The 19,741-nt window shown below is 49.3% G+C and overlaps 14 non-coding genes across 14 annotated transcripts; all 14 read right to left on the reverse strand.

The window, feature by feature from the left end:
• Positions 1-375: 375 nt before the first annotated feature.
• On the reverse strand, positions 376-448 carry TRNAA-AGC (transfer RNA alanine (anticodon AGC)). The gene has a single exon. It is a non-coding gene; the product is annotated as a tRNA-Ala (tRNA).
• A 1,100-nt stretch (positions 449-1,548) lies between these two features.
• Positions 1,549-1,621, reverse strand: TRNAA-AGC (transfer RNA alanine (anticodon AGC)). Its single transcript has one exon. It is a non-coding gene; the product is annotated as a tRNA-Ala (tRNA).
• A 1,100-nt stretch (positions 1,622-2,721) lies between these two features.
• TRNAA-AGC (transfer RNA alanine (anticodon AGC)) lies at positions 2,722-2,794 on the reverse strand. The gene has a single exon. It is a non-coding gene; the product is annotated as a tRNA-Ala (tRNA).
• Positions 2,795-3,894: 1,100 nt separating this feature from the next.
• TRNAA-AGC (transfer RNA alanine (anticodon AGC)) lies at positions 3,895-3,967 on the reverse strand. The gene has a single exon. It is a non-coding gene; the product is annotated as a tRNA-Ala (tRNA).
• Positions 3,968-5,067: 1,100 nt separating this feature from the next.
• TRNAA-AGC (transfer RNA alanine (anticodon AGC)) lies at positions 5,068-5,140 on the reverse strand. Its single transcript has one exon. It is a non-coding gene; the product is annotated as a tRNA-Ala (tRNA).
• A 1,100-nt stretch (positions 5,141-6,240) lies between these two features.
• On the reverse strand, positions 6,241-6,313 carry TRNAA-AGC (transfer RNA alanine (anticodon AGC)). Its single transcript has one exon. It is a non-coding gene; the product is annotated as a tRNA-Ala (tRNA).
• Positions 6,314-7,413: 1,100 nt separating this feature from the next.
• On the reverse strand, positions 7,414-7,486 carry TRNAA-AGC (transfer RNA alanine (anticodon AGC)). Its single transcript has one exon. It is a non-coding gene; the product is annotated as a tRNA-Ala (tRNA).
• Positions 7,487-9,759: 2,273 nt separating this feature from the next.
• On the reverse strand, positions 9,760-9,832 carry TRNAA-AGC (transfer RNA alanine (anticodon AGC)). The gene has a single exon. It is a non-coding gene; the product is annotated as a tRNA-Ala (tRNA).
• Positions 9,833-10,932: 1,100 nt separating this feature from the next.
• Positions 10,933-11,005, reverse strand: TRNAA-AGC (transfer RNA alanine (anticodon AGC)). Its single transcript has one exon. It is a non-coding gene; the product is annotated as a tRNA-Ala (tRNA).
• A 1,100-nt stretch (positions 11,006-12,105) lies between these two features.
• TRNAA-AGC (transfer RNA alanine (anticodon AGC)) lies at positions 12,106-12,178 on the reverse strand. The gene has a single exon. It is a non-coding gene; the product is annotated as a tRNA-Ala (tRNA).
• Positions 12,179-13,278: 1,100 nt separating this feature from the next.
• Positions 13,279-13,351, reverse strand: TRNAA-AGC (transfer RNA alanine (anticodon AGC)). The gene has a single exon. It is a non-coding gene; the product is annotated as a tRNA-Ala (tRNA).
• Positions 13,352-15,624: 2,273 nt separating this feature from the next.
• On the reverse strand, positions 15,625-15,697 carry TRNAA-AGC (transfer RNA alanine (anticodon AGC)). Its single transcript has one exon. It is a non-coding gene; the product is annotated as a tRNA-Ala (tRNA).
• Positions 15,698-16,797: 1,100 nt separating this feature from the next.
• TRNAA-AGC (transfer RNA alanine (anticodon AGC)) lies at positions 16,798-16,870 on the reverse strand. The gene has a single exon. It is a non-coding gene; the product is annotated as a tRNA-Ala (tRNA).
• A 2,273-nt stretch (positions 16,871-19,143) lies between these two features.
• TRNAA-AGC (transfer RNA alanine (anticodon AGC)) lies at positions 19,144-19,216 on the reverse strand. The gene has a single exon. It is a non-coding gene; the product is annotated as a tRNA-Ala (tRNA).
• Between the last annotated feature and the right edge of the window lie 525 nt (positions 19,217-19,741).

Raw genomic sequence — 19,741 nt, forward strand, 5'->3', positions numbered from 1 at the left:
GGATCCTGGAATTTTGTTCAAACTTCTGCCAAAGTTAATATGCGGGAGTAGAGGGTGGGTGCAGGCTATTATTTTGCTGGGGGGCGCTGTGTAGTCCCGAACGTGCCCTGCTGGTAGGAGACTTTAAATGCCGGCCCCATAGACCCGAGAGCTGAATAGAGAAGGTGCTTGCTTCTCATTTTATTTCTCTCTGTTGCATAGTTTCACGCCCGCTGCCAGCCTTGGTGCGGAAATGTGTAACGTTTTGGCATAGTAGAAAATGGACGGAAGACTTTTGGGATGATAGTAAACACCCTGAAGCCAGCAGCGCATGCCTCATTTGCGAGGATTTAAGAGTTTTGAATAAAATAGTCAAATGGAAGAAAAGTTTCATGCTGGAGAATGCGGGCATCGATCCCGCTACCTCTCGCATGCTAAGCGAGCGCTCTACCATCTGAGCTAATTCCCCTTCTGAGCAAATGATCTTAAAGGACAGCTTAGTCTTTAGCTCGCACCTGCTTGGCTGTCCAGGGACCTGTAGTGCGTAAAGTCGCTTCTCTTCATCTGCCAGGGGAAAGAATCACAATCTCACCTTTTTGCCCAAAACAAAAAGTAATGGAGCTACAAATAAAGCTGCAGATGGCCATCCATTGCAATGAGGATTGGCCAACTAGGTCTGAATAGCAGAGTGACTCCACTGCCACGCCCTTTCACGCTGGACCTGCGCTTGTGATCAAGAGGCTGCACACCAACCCCACAGACCCGAGAGCTGAATTGAGAAGGTGCTTGCCTGCTATTTAAGGCCGCTTGCACGCTGCTTGGAGCCAAAGGCCCAGCGTTGGAGTGCATTTGTCATTTTTACCAGATGGACATATTTTCCAATAGAGCGTCAGAATACTAAACAGGTAAGATTGAGGTCTGGAAATTGAGTCCACTTTCCAACGTGTGTCCCATAAAGCGGAAGTGTCCAGCCGAGTGCAAGCAGGTGCAGGTTGCACGCGTGTTATGGGACAGTGCAGCTTTGGACGTGATCCAATGCTCCTGTAGTTATCAGTGGGCCAGTACAGGTGACACCAGTGAGAGAAGAGGAAAAGAAAGAACTCTCGAGCTGTTGGCTGAGAGGCCCCAGTGGCCTTATGGATAAGGCAGTGGCCTACTAGACCAGGGATTGTGGGTTTGAGTCCCATCAGGGGTGGATCCTGGAATTTTGTTCAAACTTCTGCCAAAGTTAATATGCGGGAGTAGAGGGTGGGTGCAGGCTATTATTTTGCTGGGGGGCGCTGTGTAGTCCCGAACGTGCCCTGCTGGTAGGAGACTTTAAATGCCGGCCCCATAGACCCGAGAACTGAATAGAGAAGGTGCTTGCTTCTCATTTTATTTCTCTCTGTTGCATAGTTTCACGCCCGCTGCCAGCCTTGGTGTGGTAATGTGTAACGTTTTGGCATAGTAGAAAATGGACGGAAGACTTTTGGGATGATAGTAAACACCCTGAAGCCAGCAGCGCATGCCTCATTTGCGAGGATTTAAGAGTTTTGAATAAAATAGTCAAATGGAAGAAAAGTTTCTTGCTGGAGAATGCGGGCATCGATCCCGCTACCTCTCGCATGCTAAGCGAGCGCTCTACCATCTGAGCTAATTCCCCTTCTGAGCAAATGATCTTAAAGGACAGCTCAGTCTTTAGCTCGCACCTGCTTGGCTGTCCAGGGACCTGTAGTGCGTAAAGTCGCTTCTCTTCATCTGCCAGGGGAAAGAATCACAATCTCACCTTTTTGCCCAAAACAAAAAGTAATGGAGCTACAAATAAAGCTGCAGATGGCCATCCATTGCAATGAGGATTGGCCAACTAGGTCTGAATAGCAGAGTGACTCCACTGCCACGCCCTTTCACGCTGGACCTGCGCTTGTGATCAAGAGGCTGCACACCAACCCCATAGACCCGAGAGCTGAATTGAGAAGGTGCTTGCCTGCTGTTTAAGGCCGCTTGCACGCTGCTTGGAGCCAAAGGCCCAGCGTTGGAGTGCATTTGTCATTTTTACCAGATGGACATATTTTCCAATAGAGCGTCAGAATACTAAACAGGTAAGATTGAGGTCTGGAAATTGAGTCCACTTTCCAACGTGTGTCCCATAAAGCGGAAGTGTCCAGCCGAGTGCAAGCAGTTACAGGTTGCACGCGTGTTATGGGACAGTGCAGCTTTGGACGTGATCCAATGCTCCTGTAGTTATCAGTGGGCCAGTACAGGTGACACCAGTGAGAGAAGAGGAAAAGAAAGAACTCTCGAGCTGTTGGCTGAGAGGCCCCAGTGGCCTTATGGATAAGGCAGTGGCCTACTAAACCAGGGATTGTGGGTTTGAGCCCCATCAGGGGTGGATCCTGGAATTTTGTTCAAACTTCTGCCAAAGTTAATATGCGAGAGTAGAGGGTGGGTGCAGGCTATTATTTTGCTGGGGGGCGCTGTGTAGTCCCGAACGTGCCCTGCTGGTAGGAGACTTTAAATGCCGGCCCCATAGACCCGAGAGCTGAATAGAGAAGGTGCTTGCTTCTCATTTTATTTCTCTCTGTTGCATAGTTTCACGCCCGCTGCCAGCCTTGGTGCGGTAATGTGTAACGTTTTGGCATAGTAGAAAATGGACGGAAGACTTTTGGGATGATAGTAAACACCCTGAAGCCAGCAGCGCATGCCTCATTTGCGAGGATTGAAGAGTTTTGAATAAAATAGTCAAATGGAAGAAAAGTTTCTTGCTGGAGAATGCGGGCATCAATCCCGCTACCTCTCGCATGCTAAGCGAGCGCTCTACCATCTGAGCTAATTCCCCTTCTGAGCAAATGATCTTAAAGGACAGCTTAGTCTTTAGCTCGCACCTGCTTGGCTGTCCAGGGACCTGTAGTGCGTAAAGTCGCTTCTCTTCATCTGCCAGGGGAAAGAATCACAATCTCACCTTTTTGCCCAAAACAAAAAGTAATGGAGCTACAAATAAAGCTGCAGATGGCCATCCATTGCAATGAGGATTGGCCAACTAGGTCTGAATAGCAGAGTGACTCCACTGCCACGCCCTTTCACGCTGGACCTGCGCTTGTGATCAAGAGGCTGCACACCAACCCCATAGACCCGAGAGCTGAATTGAGAAGGTGCTTGCCTGCTGTTTAAGGCCGCTTGCACGCTGCTTGGAGCCAAAGGCCCAGCGTTGGAGTGCATTTGTCATTTTTACCAGATGGACATATTTTCCAATAGAGCGTCAGAATACTAAACAGGTAAGATTGAGGTCTGGAAATTGAGTCCACTTTCCAACGTGTGTCCCATAAAGCGGAAGTGTCCAGCCGAGTGCAAGCAGTTGCAGGTTGCACGCGTGTTATGGGACAGTGCAGCTTTGGACGTGATCCAATGCTCCCGTAGTTATCAGTGGGCCAGTACAGGTGACACCAGTGAGAGAAGTGGAAAAGAAAGAACTCTCGAGCTGTTGGCTGAGAGGCCCCAGTGGCCTTATGGATAAGGCAGTGGCCTACTAAACCAGGGATTGTGGGTTTGAGCCCCATTAGGGGTGGATCCTGGAATTTTGTTCAAACTTCTGCCAAAGTTAATATGCGGGAGTAGAGGGTGGGTGCAGGCTATTATTTTGCTGGGGGGCGCTGTGTAGTCCCGAACGTGCCCTGCTGGTAGGAGACTTTAAATGCCGGCCCCATAGACCCGAGAGCTGAATAGAGAAGGTGCTTGCTTCTCATTTTATTTCTCTCTGTTGCATAGTTTCACGCCCGCTGCCAGCCTTGGTGTGGTAATGTGTAACGTTTTGGCATAGTAGAAAATGGACGGAAGACTTTTGGGATGATAGTAAACACCCTGAAGCCAGCAGCGCATGCCTCATTTGCGAGGATTTAAGAGTTTTGAATAAAATAGTCAAATGGAAGATAAGTTTCTTGCTGGAGAATGCGGGCATCGATCCCGCTACTTCTCGCATGCTAAGCGAGCGCTCTACCATCTGAGCTAATTCCCCTTCTGAGCAAATGATCTTAAAGGACAGCTTAGTCTTTAGCTCGCACCTGCTTGGCTGTCCAGGGACCTGTAGTGCGTAAAGTCGCTTCTCTTCATCTGCCAGGGGAAAGAATCACAATCTCACCTTTTTGCCCAAAACAAAAAGTAATGGAGCTACAAATAAAGCTGCAGATGGCCATCCATTGCAATGAGGATTGGCCAACTAGGTCTGAATAGCAGAGTGACTCCACTGCCACGCCCTTTCACGCTGGACCTGCGCTTGTGATCAAGAGGCTGCACACCAACCCCATAGACCCGAGAGCTGAATTGAGAAGGTGCTTGCCTGCTGTTTAAGGCCGCTTGCACGCTGCTTGGAGCCAAAGGCCCAGCGTTGGAGTGCATTTGTCATTTTTACCAGATGGACATATTTTCCAATAGAGCGTCAGAATACTAAACAGGTAAGATTGAGGTCTGGAAATTGAGTCCACTTTCCAACGTGTGTCCCATAAAGCGGAAGTGTCCAGCCGAGTGCAAGCAGTTGCAGGTTGCATGCGTGTTATGGGACAGTGCAGCTTTGGACGTGATCCAATGCTCCCGTAGTTATCAGTGGGCCAGTACAGGTGACACCAGTGAGAGAAGTGGAAAAGAAAGAACTCTAGAGCTGTTGGCTGAGAGGCCCCAGTGGCCTTATGGATAAGGCAGTGGCCTACTAAACCAGGGATTGTGGGTTTGAGCCCCATCAGGGGTGGATCCTGGAATTTTGTTCAAACTTCTGCCAAAGTTAATATGCGGGAGTAGAGGGTGGGTGCAGGCTATTATTTTGCTGGGGGGCGCTGTGTAGTCCCGAACGTGCCCTGCTGGTAGGAGACTTTAAATGCCGGCCCCATAGACCCGAGAGCTGAATAGAGAAGGTGCTTGCTTCTCATTTTATTTCTCTCTGTTGCATAGTTTCACGCCCGCTGCCAGCCTTGGTGCGGAAATGTGTAACGTTTTGGCATAGTAGAAAATGGACGGAAGACTTTTGGGATGATAGTAAACACCCTGAAGCCAGCAGCGCATGCCTCATTTGCGAGGATTTAAGAGTTTTGAATAAAATAGTCAAATGGAAGAAAAGTTTCTTGCTGGAGAATGCGGGCATCGATCCCGCTACCTCTCGCATGCTAAGCGAGCGCTCTACCATCTGAGCTAATTCCCCTTCTGAGCAAATAATCTTAAAGGACAGCTTAGTCTTTAGCTCGAACCTGCTTGGCTGTCCAGGGACCTGTAGTGCGTAAAGTCGCTTCTCTTCATCTGCCAGGGGAAAGAATCACAATCTCACCTTTTTGCCCAAAACAAAAAGTAATGGAGCTACAAATAAAGCTGCAGATGGCCATCCATTGCAATGAGGATTAGCCAACTAGGTCTGAATAGCAGAGTGACTCCACTGCCACGCCCTTTCACGCTGGACCTGCGCTTGTGATCAAGAGGCTGCACACCAACCCCATAGACCCGAGAGCTGAATTGAGAAGGTGCTTGCCTGCTGTTTAAGGCCGCTTGCACGCTGCTTGGAGCCAAAGGCCCAGCGTTGGAGTGCATTTGTCATTTTTACCAGATGGACATATTTTCCAATAGAGCGTCAGAATACTAAACAGGTAAGATTGAGGTCTGGAAATTGAGTCCACTTTCCAACGTGTGTCCCATAAAGCGGAAGTGTCCAGCCGAGTGCAAGCAGGTGCAGGTTGCACGCGTGTTATGGGACAGTGCAGCTTTGGACGTGATCCAATGCTCCCGTAGTTATCAGTGGGCCAGTACAGGTGACACCAGTGAGAGAAGAGGAAAAGAAAGAACTCTCGAGCTGTTGGCTGAGAGGCCCCAGTGGCCTTATGGATAAGGCAGTGGCCTACTAAACCAGGGATTGTGGGTTTGAGTCCCATCAGGGGTGGATCCTGGAATTTTGTTCAAACTTCTGCCAAAGTTAATATGCGGGAGTAGAGGGTGGGTGCAGGCTATTATTTTGCTGGGGGGCGCTGTGTAGTCCCGAACGTGCCCTGCTGGTAGGAGACTTTAAATGCCGGCCCCATAGACCCGAGAGCTGAATAGAGAAGGTGCTTGCTTCTCATTTTATTTCTCTCTGTTGCATAGTTTCACGCCCGCTGCCAGCCTTGGTGCGGTAATGTGTAACGTTTTGGCATAGTAGAAAATGGACGGAAGACTTTTGGGATGATAGTAAACACCCTGAAGCCAGCAGCGCATGCCTCATTTGCGAGGATTTAAGAGTTTTGAATAAAATAGTCAAATGGAAGAAAAGTTTCTTGCTGGAGAATGCGGGCATCGATCCCGCTACCTCTCGCATGCTAAGCGAGCGCTCTACCATCTGAGCTAATTCCCCTTCTGAGCAAATGATCTTAAAGGACAGCTTAGTCTTTAGTTCGCACCTGCTTGGCTGTCCAGGGACCTGTAGTGCGTAAAGTCGCTTCTCTTCATCTGCCAGGGGAAAGAATCACGATCTCACCTTTTTGCCCAAAACAAAAAGTAATGGAGCTACAAATAAAGCTGCAGATGGCCATCCATTGCAATGAGGATTGGCCAACTAGGTCTGAATAGCAGAGTGACTCCACTGCCACGCCCTTTCACGCTGGACCTGCGCTTGTGATCAAGAGGCTGCACACCAACCCCATAGACCCGAGAGCTGAATTGAGAAGGTGCTTGCCTGCTGTTTAAGGCCACTTGCACGCTGCTTGGAGCCAAAGGCCCAGCTTTGGAGTGCATTTGTCATTTTTACCAGATGGACATATTTTCCAATAGAGCGTCAGAATACTAAACAGGGAAGATTGAGGTCTGGAAACGGAGTCCACTTTCCAACGTGTGTCCCATAATGCGGAAGTGTCCAGCCGAGTGCAAGCAGGTGCAGGTTGCACGCGTGTTATGGGACAGTGCAGCTTTGGACGTGATCCAATGCTCCTGTAGTTATCAGTGGGCCAGTACAGGTGACACCAGTGAGAGAAGAGGAAAAGAAAGAATTCTCGAGCTGTTGGCTGAGCGGCCCCAGTGGCCTTATGGATAGGCAGTGGCCTCCTTAAACCAAGGATCGTGGGTTCGAGTCCCATCAGGGGTGGATCCTGGAATTTTGTTCAAACTTCTGCCAAAGTTAATATGCGGGAGTAGAGGGTGGGTGCAGGCTATTATTTTGCTGGGGGGCGCTGTGTAGTCCCGAACGTGCCCTGCTGGTAGGAGACTTTAAATGCCGGCCCCATAGACCCGAGAGCTGAATAGAGAAGGTGCTTGCTTCTCATTTTATTTCTCTCTGTTGCATAGTTTCACGCCCGCTGCCAGCCTTGGTGCGGAAATGTGTAACGTTTTGGCATAGTAGAAAATGGACGGAAGACTTTTGGGATGATAGTAAACACCCTGAAGCCAGCAGCGCATGCCTCATTTGCGAGGATTTAAGAGTTTTGAATAAAATAGTCAAATGGAAGAAAGGTTTCTTGCTGGAGAATGCGGGCATCGATCCCGCTACCTCTCGCATGCTAAGCGAGCGCTCTACCATCTGAGCTAATTCCCCTTCTGAGCAAATGATCTTAAAGGACAGCTTAGTCTTTAGCTCGAACCTGCTTGGCTGTCCAGGGACCTGTAGTGCGTAAAGTCGCTTCTCTTCATCTGCCAGGGGAAAGAATCACAATCTCACCTTTTTGCATAAAACAAAAAGTAATGGAGCTACAAATAAAGCTGCAGATGGCCATCCATTGCAATGAGGATTAGCCAACTAGGTCTGAATAGCAGAGTGACTCCACTGCCACGCCCTTTCACGCTGGACCTGCGCTTGTGATCAAGAGGCTGCACACCAACCCCATAGACCCGAGAGCTGAATTGAGAAGGTGCTTGCCTGCTGTTTAAGGCCGCTTGCACGCTGCTTGGAGCCAAAGGCCCAGCGTTGGAGTGCATTTGTCATTTTTACCAGATGGACATATTTTCCAATAGAGCGTCAGAATACTAAACAGGTAAGATTGAGGTCTGGAAATTGAGTCCACTTTCCAACGTGTGTCCCATAAAGCGGAAGTGTCCAGCCGAGTGCAAGCAGGTGCAGGTTGCACGCGTGTTATGGGACAGTGCAGTTTTGGACGTGATCCAATGCTCCCGTAGTTATCAGTGGGCCAGTACAGGTGACACCAGTGAGAGAAGAGGAAAAGAAAGAACTCTCGAGGTGTTGGCTGAGAGGCCCCAGTGGCCTTATGGATAAGGCAGTGGCCTACTAAACCAGGGATTGTGGGTTTGAGCCCCATCAGGGGTGGATCCTGGAATTTTGTTCAAACTTCTGCCAAAGTTAATATGCGGGAGTAGAGGGTGGGTGCAGGCTATTATTTTGCTGGGGGGCGCTGTGTAGTCCCGAACGTGCCCTGCTGGTAGGAGACTTTAAATGCCGGCCCCATAGACCCGAGAGCTGAATAGAGAAGGTGCTTGCTTCTCATTTTATTTCTCTCTGTTGCATAGTTTCACGCCCGCTGCCAGCCTTGGTGCGGAAATGTGTAACGTTTTGGCATAGTAGAAAATGGACGGAAGACTTTTGGGATGATAGTAAACACCCTGAAGCCAGCAGCGCATGCCTCATTTGCGAGGATTTAAGAGTTTTGAATAAAATAGTCAAATGGAAGAAAAGTTTCTTGCTGGAGAATGCGGGCATTGATCCCGCTACCTCTCGCATGCTAAGTGAGCGCTCTACCATCTGAGCTAATTCCCCTTCTGAGCAAATGATCTTAAAGGACAGCTTAGTCTTTAGCTCGAACCTGCTTGGCTGTCCAGGGACCTGTAGTGCGTAAAGTCGCTTCTCTTCATCTGCCAGGGGAAAGAATCACAATCTCACCTTTTTGCCCAAAACAAAAAGTAATGGAGCTACAAATAAAGCTGCAGATGGCCATCCATTGCAATGAGGATTAGCCAACTAGGTCTGAATAGCAGAGTGACTCCACTGCCACGCCCTTTCACGCTGGACCTGCGCTTGTGATCAAGAGGCTGCACACCAACCCCATAGACCCGAGAGCTGAATTGAGAAGGTGCTTGCCTGCTGTTTAAGGCCGCTTGCACGCTGCTTGGAGCCAAAGGCCCAGCGTTGGAGTGCATTTGTCATTTTTACCAGATGGACATATTTTCCAATAGAGCGTCAGAATACTAAACAGGTAAGATTGAGGTCTGGAAATTGAGTCCACTTTCCAACGTGTGTCCCATAAAGCGGAAGTGTCCAGCCGAGTGCAAGCAGGTGCAGGTTGCACGCGTGTTATGGGACAGTGCAGCTTTGGACGTGATCCAATGCTCCTGTAGTTATCAGTGGGCCAGTACAGGTGACACCAGTGAGAGAAGAGGAAAAGAAAGAACTCTCGAGCTGTTGGCTGAGAGGCCCCAGTGGCCTTATGGATAAGGCAGTGACCTACTAAACCAGGGATTGTGGGTTTGAGTCCCATCAGGGGTGGATCCTGGAATTTTGTTCAAACTTCTGCCAAAGTTAATATGCGGGAGTAGAGGGTGGGTGCAGGCTATTATTTTGCTGGGGGGCGCTGTGTAGTCCCGAACGTGCCCTGCTGGTAGGAGACTTTAAATGCCGGCCCCATAGACCCGAGAGCTGAATAGAGAAGGTGCTTGCTTCTCATTTTATTTCTCTCTGTTGCATAGTTTCACGCCCGCTGCCAGCCTTGGTGCGGTAATGTGTAACGTTTTGGCATAGTAGAAAATGGACGGAAGACTTTTAGGATGATAGTAAACACCCTGAAGCCAGCAGCGCATGCCTCATTTGCGAGGATTTAAGAGTTTTGAATAAAATAGTCAAATGGAAGAAAAGTTTCTTGCTGGAGAATGCGGGCATCGATCCCGCTACCTCTCGCATGCTAAGCGAGCGCTCTACCATCTGAGCTAATTCCCCTTCTGAGCAAATGATCTTAAAGGACAGCTTAGTCTTTAGCTCGCACCTGCTTGGCTGTCCAGGGACCTGTAGTGCGTAAAGTCGCTTCTCTTCATCTGCCAGGGGAAAGAATCACAATCTCACCTTTTTGCCCAAAACAAAAAGTAATGGAGCTACAAATAAAGCTGCAGATGGCCATCCATTGCAATGAGGATTAGCCAACTAGGTCTGAATAGCAGAGTGACTCCACTGCCACGCCCTTTCACGCTGGACCTGCGCTTGTGATCAAGAGGCTGCACACCAACCCCATAGACCCGAGAGCTGAATTGAGAAGGTGCTTGCCTGCTGTTTAAGGCCGCTTGCACGCTGCTTGGAGCCAAAGGCCCAGCGTTGGAGTGCATTTGTCATTTTTACCAGATGGACATATTTTCCAATAGAGCGTCAGAATACTAAACAGGTAAGATTGAGGTCTGGAAATTGAGTCCACTTTCCAACGTGTGTCCCATAAAGCGGAAGTGTCCAGCCGAGTGCAAGCAGGTGCAGGTTGCACGCGTGTTATGGGACAGTGCAGTTTTGGACGTGATCCAATGCTCCCGTAGTTATCAGTGGGCCAGTACAGGTGACACCAGTGAGAGAAGAGGAAAAGAAAGAACTCTCGAGGTGTTGGCTGAGAGGCCCCAGTGGCCTTATGGATAAGGCAGTGGCCTACTAAACCAGGGATTGTGGGTTTGAGCCCCATCAGGGGTGGATCCTGGAATTTTGTTCAAACTTCTGCCAAAGTTAATATGCGGGAGTAGAGGGTGGGTGCAGGCTATTATTTTGCTGGGGGGCGCTGTGTAGTCCCGAACGTGCCCTGCTGGTAGGAGACTTTAAATGCCGGCCCCATAGACCCGAGAGCTGAATAGAGAAGGTGCTTGCTTCTCATTTTATTTCTCTCTGTTGCATAGTTTCACGCCCGCTGCCAGCCTTGGTGCGGAAATGTGTAACGTTTTGGCATAGTAGAAAATGGACGGAAGACTTTTGGGATGATAGTAAACACCCTGAAGCCAGCAGCGCATGCCTCATTTGCGAGGATTTAAGAGTTTTGAATAAAATAGTCAAATGGAAGAAAAGTTTCTTGCTGGAGAATGCGGGCATCGATCCCGCTACCTCTCGCATGCTAAGCGAGCGCTCTACCATCTGAGCTAATTCCCCTTCTGAGCAAATGATCTTAAAGGACAGCTTAGTCTTTAGCTCGAACCTGCTTGGCTGTCCAGGGACCTGTAGTGCGTAAAGTCGCTTCTCTTCATCTGCCAGGGGAAAGAATCACAATCTCACCTTTTTGCCCAAAACAAAAAGTAATGGAGCTACAAATAAAGCTGCAGATGGCCATCCATTGCAATGAGGATTAGCCAACTAGGTCTGAATAGCAGAGTGACTCCACTGCCACGCCCTTTCACGCTGGACCTGCGCTTGTGATCAAGAGGCTGCACACCAACCCCATAGACCCGAGAGCTGAATTGAGAAGGTGCTTGCCTGCTGTTTAAGGCCGCTTGCACGCTGCTTGGAGCCAAAGGCCCAGCGTTGGAGTGCATTTGTCATTTTTACCAGATGGACATATTTTCCAATAGAGCGTCAGAATACTAAACAGGTAAGATTGAGGTCTGGAAATTGAGTCCACTTTCCAACGTGTGTCCCATAAAGCGGAAGTGTCCAGCCGAGTGCAAGCAGGTGCAGGTTGCACGCGTGTTATGGGACAGTGCAGCTTTGGACGTGATCCAATGCTCCCGTAGTTATCAGTGGGCCAGTACAGGTGACACCAGTGAGAGAAGAGGAAAAGAAAGAACTCTCGAGGTGTTGGCTGAGAGGCCCCAGTGGCCTTATGGATAAGGCAGTGGCCTACTAAACCAGGGATTGTGGGTTTGAGTCCCATCAGGGGTGGATCCTGGAATTTTGTTCAAACTTCTGCCAAAGTTAATATGCGGGAGTAGAGGGTGGGTGCAGGCTATTATTTTGCTGGGGGGCGCTGTGTAGTCCCGAACGTGCCCTGCTGGTAGGAGACTTTAAATGCCGGCCCCATAGACCCGAGAGCTGAATAGAGAAGGTGCTTGCTTCTCATTTTATTTCTCTCTGTTGCATAGTTTCACGCCCGCTGCCAGCCTTGGTGCGGTAATGTGTAACGTTTTGGCATAGTAGAAAATGGACGGAAGACTTTTGGGATGATAGTAAACACCCTGAAGCCAGCAGCGCATGCCTCATTTGCGAGGATTTAAGAGTTTTGAATAAAATAGTCAAATGGAAGAAAAGTTTCTTGCTGGAGAATGCGGGCATCGATCCCGCTACCTCTCGCATGCTAAGCGAGCGCTCTACCATCTGAGCTAATTCCCCTTCTGAGCAAATGATCTTAAAGGACAGCTTAGTCTTTAGCTCGCACCTGCTTGGCTGTCCAGGGACCTGTAGTGCGTAAAGTCGCTTCTCTTCATCTGCCAGGGGAAAGAATCACAATCTCACCTTTTTGCCCAAAACAAAAAGTAATGGAGCTACAAATAAAGCTGCAGATGGCCATCCATTGCAATGAGGATTAGCCAACTAGGTCTGAATAGCAGAGTGACTCCACTGCCACGCCCTTTCACGCTGGACCTGCGCTTGTGATCAAGAGGCTGCACACCAACCCCATAGACCCGAGAGCTGAATTGAGAAGGTGCTTGCCTGCTGTTTAAGGCCGCTTGCACGCTGCTTGGAGCCAAAGGCCCAGCGTTGGAGTGCATTTGTCATTTTTACCAGATGGACATATTTTCCAATAGAGCGTCAGAATACTAAACAGGTAAGATTGAGGTCTGGAAATTGAGTCCACTTTCCAACGTGTGTCCCATAAAGCGGAAGTGTCCAGCCGAGTGCAAGCAGGTGCAGGTTGCACGCGTGTTATGGGACAGTGCAGTTTTGGACGTGATCCAATGCTCCCGTAGTTATCAGTGGGCCAGTACAGGTGACACCAGTGAGAGAAGTGGAAAAGAAAGAACTCTCGAGCTGTTGGCTGAGAGGCCCCAGTGGCCTTATGGATAAGGCAGTGGCCTACTAAACCAAGGATTGTGGGTTTGAGCCCCATCAGGGGTGGATCCTGGAATTTTGTTCAAACTTCTGCCAAAGTTAATATGCGGGAGTAGAGGGTGGGTGCAGGCTATTATTTTGCTGGGGGGCGCTGTGTAGTCCCGAACGTGCCCTGCTGGTAGGAGACTTTAAATGCCGGCCCCATAGACCCGAGAGCTGAATAGAGAAGGTGCTTGCTTCTCATTTTATTTCTCTCTGTTGCATAGTTTCACGCCCGCTGCCAGCCTTGGTGCGGAAATGTGTAACGTTTTGGCATAGTAGAAAATGGACGGAAGACTTTTGGGATGATAGTAAACACCCTGAAGCCAGCAGCGCATGCCTCATTTGCGAGGATTTAAGAGTTTTGAATAAAATAGTCAAATGGAAGAAAAGTTTCTTGCTGGAGAATGCGGGCATCGATCCCGCTACCTCTCGCATGCTAAGCGAGCGCTCTACCATCTGAGCTAATTCCCCTTCTGAGCAAATGATCTTAAAGGACAGCTTAGTCTTTAGCTCGAACCTGCTTGGCTGTCCAGGGACCTGTAGTGCGTAAAGTCGCTTCTCTTCATCTGCCAGGGGAAAGAATCACAATCTCACCTTTTTGCCCAAAACAAAAAGTAATGGAGCTACAAATAAAGCTGCAGATGGCCATCCATTGCAATGAGGATTAGCCAACTAGGTCTGAATAGCAGAGTGACTCCACTGCCACGCCCTTTCACGCTGGACCTGCGCTTGTGATCAAGAGGCTGCACACCAACCCCATAGACCCGAGAGCTGAATTGAGAAGGTGCTTGCCTGCTGTTTAAGGCCGCTTGCACGCTGCTTGGAGCCAAAGGCCCAGCGTTGGAGTGCATTTGTCATTTTTACCAGATGGACATATTTTCCAATAGAGCGTCAGAATACTAAACAGGTAAGATTGAGGTCTGGAAATTGAGTCCACTTTCCAACGTGTGTCCCATAAAGCGGAAGTGTCCAGCCGAGTGCAAGCAGGTGCAGGTTGCACGCGTGTTATGGGACAGTGCAGCTTTGGACGTGATCCAATGCTCCCGTAGTTATCAGTGGGCCAGTACAGGTGACACCAGTGAGAGAAGAGGAAAAGAAAGAACTCTCGAGGTGTTGGCTGAGAGGCCCCAGTGGCCTTATGGATAAGGCAGTGGCCTACTAAACCAGGGATTGTGGGTTTGAGTCCCATCAGGGGTGGATCCTGGAATTTTGTTCAAACTTCTGCCAAAGTTAATATGCGGGAGTAGAGGGTGGGTGCAGGCTATTATTTTGCTGGGGGGCGCTGTGTAGTCCCGAACGTGCCCTGCTGGTAGGAGACTTTAAATGCCGGCCCCATAGACCCGAGAGCTGAATAGAGAAGGTGCTTGCTTCTCATTTTATTTCTCTCTGTTGCATAGTTTCACGCCCGCTGCCAGCCTTGGTGCGGTAATGTGTAACGTTTTGGCATAGTAGAAAATGGACGGAAGACTTTTGGGATGATAGTAAACACCCTGAAGCCAGCAGCGCATGCCTCATTTGCGAGGATTTAAGAGTTTTGAATAAAATAGTCAAATGGAAGAAAAGTTTCTTGCTGGAGAATGCGGGCATCGATCCCGCTACCTCTCGCATGCTAAGAGAGCGCTCTACCATCTGAGCTAATTCCCCTTCTGAGCAAATGATCTTAAAGGACAGCTTAGTCTTTAGCTCGCACCTGCTTGGCTGTCCAGGGACCTGTAGTGCGTAAAGTCGCTTCTCTTCATCTGCCAGGGGAAAGAATCACAATCTCACCTTTTTGCCCAAAACAAAAAGTAATGGAGCTACAAATAAAGCTGCAGATGGCCATCCATTGCAATGAGGATTAGCCAACTAGGTCTGAATAGCAGAGTGACTCCACTGCCACGCCCTTTCACGCTGGACCTGCGCTTGTGATCAAGAGGCTGCACACCAACCCCATAGACCCGAGAGCTGAATTGAGAAGGTGCTTGCCTGCTGTTTAAGGCCGCTTGCACGCTGCTTGGAGCCAAAGGCCCAGCGTTGGAGTGCATTTGTCATTTTTACCAGATGGACATATTTTCCAATAGAGCGTCAGAATACTAAACAGGTAAGATTGAGGTCTGGAAATTGAGTCCACTTTCCAACGTGTGTCCCATAAAGCGGAAGTGTCCAGCCGAGTGCAAGCAGGTGCAGGTTGCACGCGTGTTATGGGACAGTGCAGTTTTGGACGTGATCCAATGCTCCCGTAGTTATCAGTGGGCCAGTACAGGTGACACCAGTGAGAGAAGTGGAAAAGAAAGAACTCTCGAGCTGTTGGCTGAGAGGCCCCAGTGGCCTTATGGATAAGGCAGTGGCCTACTAAACCAAGGATTGTGGGTTTGAGCCCCATCAGGGGTGGATCCTGGAATTTTGTTCAAACTTCTGCCAAAGTTAATATGCGGGAGTAGAGGGTGGGTGCAGGCTATTATTTTGCTGGGGGGCGCTGTGTAGTCCCGAACGTGCCCTGCTGGTAGGAGACTTTAAATGCCGGCCCCATAGACCCGAGAGCTGAATAGAGAAGGTGCTTGCTTCTCATTTTATTTCTCTCTGTTGCATAGTTTCACGCCCGCTGCCAGCCTTGGTGCGGAAATGTGTAACGTTTTGGCATAGTAGAAAATGGACGGAAGACTTTTGGGATGATAGTAAACACCCTGAAGCCAGCAGCGCATGCCTCATTTGCGAGGATTTAAGAGTTTTGAATAAAATAGTCAAATGGAAGAAAAGTTTCTTGCTGGAGAATGCGGGCATCGATCCCGCTACCTCTCGCATGCTAAGCGAGCGCTCTACCATCTGAGCTAATTCCCCTTCTGAGCAAATGATCTTAAAGGACAGCTTAGTCTTTAGCTCGAACCTGCTTGGCTGTCCAGGGACCTGTAGTGCGTAAAGTCGCTTCTCTTCATCTGCCAGGGGAAAGAATCACAATCTCACCTTTTTGCCCAAAACAAAAAGTAATGGAGCAACAAATAAAGCTGCAGATGGCCATCCATTGCAATGAGGATTGGCCAACTAGGTCTGAATAGCAGAGTGACTCCACTGCCACGCCCTTTCACGCTGGACCTGCGCTTGTGATCAAGAGGCTGCACACCAACCCCATAGACCCGAGAGCTGAATTAAGAAGGTGCTTGCCTGCTGTTTAAGGCCGCTTGCACGCTGCTTGGAGCCAAAGGCCCAGCGTTGGAGTGCATTTGTCATTTTTACCAGATGGACATATTTTCCAATAGAGCGTCAGAATACTAAACAGGTAAGATTGAGGTCTGGAAATTGAGTCCACTTTCCAACGTGTGTCCCATAAAGCGGAAGTGTCCAGCCGAGTGCAAGCAGGTGCAGGTTGCACGCGTGTTATGGGACAGTGCAGTTTTGGACGTGATCCAATGCTCCCGTAGTTATCAGTGGGCCAGTACAGGTGACACCAGTGAGAGAAGAGGAAAAGAAAGAACTCTCGAGCTGTTGGCTGAGAGGCCCCAGTGGCCTTATGGATAAGGCAGTGGCCTACTAAACCAGGGATTGTGGGTTTGAGCCCCATCAGGGGTGGATCCTGGAATTTTGTTCAAACTTCTGCCAAAGTTAATATGCGGGAGTAGAGGGTGGGTGCAGGCTATTATTTTGCTGGGGGGCGCTGTGTAGTCCCGAACGTGCCCTGCTGGTAGGAGACTTTAAATGCCGGCCCCATAGACCCGAGAGCTGAATAGAGAAGGTGCTTGCTTCTCATTTTATTTCTCTCTGTTGCATAGTTTCACGCCCGCTGCCAGCCTTGGTGCGGAAATGTGTAACGTTTTGGCATAGTAGAAAATGGACGGAAGACTTTTGGGATGATAGTAAACACCCTGAAGCCAGCAGCGCATGCCTCATTTGCGAGGATTTAAGAGTTTTGAATAAAATAGTCAAATGGAAGAAAAGTTTCTTGCTGGAGAATGCGGGCATCGATCCCGCTACCTCTCGCATGCTAAGCGAGCGCTCTACCATCTGAGCTAATTCCCCTTCTGAGCAAATGATCTTAAAGGACAGCTTAGTCTTTAGCTCGAACCTGCTTGGCTGTCCAGGGACCTGTAGTGCGTAAAGTCGCTTCTCTTCATCTGCCAGGGGAAAGAATCACAATCTCACCTTTTTGCCCAAAACAAAAAGTAATGGAGCTACAAATAAAGCTGCAGATGGCCATCCATTGCAATGAGGATTAGCCAACTAGGTCTGAATAGCAGAGTGACTCCACTGCCACGCCCTTTCACGCTGGACCTGCGCTTGTGATCAAGAGGCTGCACACCAACCCCATAGACCCGAGAGCTGAATTGAGAAGGTGCTTGCCTGCTGTTTAAGGCCGCTTGCACGCTGCTTGGAGCCAAAGGCCCAGCGTTGGAGTGCATTTGTCATTTTTACCAGATGGACATATTTTCCAATAGAGCGTCAGAATACTAAACAGGTAAGATTGAGGTCTGGAAATTGAGTCCACTTTCCAACGTGTGTCCCATAAAGCGGAAGTGTCCAGCCGAGTGCAAGCAGGTGCAGGTTGCACGCGTGTTATGGGACAGTGCAGCTTTGGACGTGATCCAATGCTCCCGTAGTTATCAGTGGGCCAGTACAGGTGACACCAGTGAGAGAAGAGGAAAAGAAAGAACTCTCGAGCTTTTGGCTGAGAGGCCCCAGTGGCCTTATGGATAAGGCAGTGGCCTACATAAACCAGCTATCATGGGTTCAAGTCCCATCAGGGGTGGATCCTGGAATTTTGTTCAAACTTCTGCCAAAGATATATGCAGGAGTAGAGGGTGGGTGCAGGCTATTATTTTGCTGGGGGGCGCTGTGTAGTCCCGAACGTGCCCTGCTGGTAGGAGACTTTAAATGCCGGCCCCATAGACCCGAGAGCTGAATAGAGAAGGTGCTTGCTTCTCATTTTATTTCTCTCTGTTGCATAGTTTCACGCCCGCTGCCAGCCTTGGTGCGGAAATGTGTAACGTTTTGGCATAGTAGAAAATGGACGGAAGACTTTTGGGATGATAGTAAACACCCTGAAGCCAGCAGCGCATGCCTCATTTGCGAGGATTTAAGAGTTTTGAATAAAATAGTCAAATGGAAGAAAAGTTTCTTGCTGGAGAATGCGGGCATTGATCCCGCTACCTCTCGCATGCTAAGTGAGCGCTCTACCATCTGAGCTAATTCCCCTTCTGAGCAAATGATCTTAAAGGACAGCTTAGTCTTTAGCTCGAACCTGCTTGGCTGTCCAGGGACCTGTAGTGCGTAAAGTCGCTTCTCTTCATCTGCCAGGGGAAAGAATCACAATCTCACCTTTTTGCCCAAAACAAAAAGTAATGGAGCTACAAATAAAGCTGCAGATGGCCATCCATTGCAATGAGGATTAGCCAACTAGGTCTGAATAGCAGAGTGACTCCACTGCCACGCCCTTTCACGCTGGACCTGCGCTTGTGATCAAGAGGCTGCACACCAACCCCATAGACCCGAGAGCTGAATTGAGAAGGTGCTTGCCTGCTGTTTAAGGCCGCTTGCACGCTGCTTGGAGCCAAAGGCCCAGCGTTGGAGTGCATTTGTCATTTTTACCAGATGGACATATTTTCCAATAGAGCGTCAGAATACTAAACAGGTAAGATTGAGGTCTGGAAATTGAGTCCACTTTCCAACGTGTGTCCCATAAAGCGGAAGTGTCCAGCCGAGTGCAAGCAGGTGCAGGTTGCACGCGTGTTATGGGACAGTGCAGCTTTGGACGTGATCCAATGCTCCTGTAGTTATCAGTGGGCCAGTACAGGTGACACCAGTGAGAGAAGAGGAAAAGAAAGAACTCTCGAGCTGTTGGCTGAGAGGCCCCAGTGGCCTTATGGATAAGGCAGTGACCTACTAAACCAGGGATTGTGGGTTTGAGTCCCATCAGGGGTGGATCCTGGAATTTTGTTCAAACTTCTGCCAAAGTTAATATGCGGGAGTAGAGGGTGGGTGCAGGCTATTATTTTGCTGGGGGGCGCTGTGTAGTCCCGAACGTGCCCTGCTGGTAGGAGACTTTAAATGCCGGCCCCATAGACCCGAGAGCTGAATAGAGAAGGTGCTTGCTTCTCATTTTATTTCTCTCTGTTGCATAGTTTCACGCCCGCTGCCAGCCTTGGTGCGGTAATGTGTAACGTTTTGGCATAGTAGAAAATGGACGGAAGACTTTTAGGATGATAGTAAACACCCTGAAGCCAGCAGCGCATGCCTCATTTGCGAGGATTTAAGAGTTTTGAATAAAATAGTCAAATGGAAGAAAAGTTTCTTGCTGGAGAATGCGGGCATCGATCCCGCTACCTCTCGCATGCTAAGCGAGCGCTCTACCATCTGAGCTAATTCCCCTTCTGAGCAAATGATCTTAAAGGACAGCTTAGTCTTTAGCTCGCACCTGCTTGGCTGTCCAGGGACCTGTAGTGCGTAAAGTCGCTTCTCTTCATCTGCCAGGGGAAAGAATCACAATCTCACCTTTTTGCCCAAAACAAAAAGTAATGGAGCTACAAATAAAGCTGCAGATGGCCATCCATTGCAATGAGGATTAGCCAACTAGGTCTGAATAGCAGAGTGACTCCACTGCCACGCCCTTTCACGCTGGACCTGCGCTTGTGATCAAGAGGCTGCACACCAACCCCATAGACCCGAGAGCTGAATTGAGAAGGTGCTTGCCTGCTGTTTAAGGCCGCTTGCACGCTGCTTGGAGCCAAAGGCCCAGCGTTGGAGTGCATTTGTCATTTTTACCAGATGGACATATTTTCCAATAGAGCGTCAGAATACTAAACAGGTAAGATTGAGGTCTGGAAATTGAGTCCACTTTCCAACGTGTGTCCCATAAAGCGGAAGTGTCCAGCCGAGTGCAAGCAGGTGCAGGTT

This window comes from Ambystoma mexicanum, chromosome 5q (assembly GCF_040938575.1).
Source record: "Ambystoma mexicanum isolate Mex_15411 chromosome 5q, UKY_AmexF1_1, whole genome shotgun sequence".
Lineage (NCBI taxonomy): Eukaryota > Metazoa > Chordata > Amphibia > Caudata > Ambystomatidae > Ambystoma > Ambystoma mexicanum.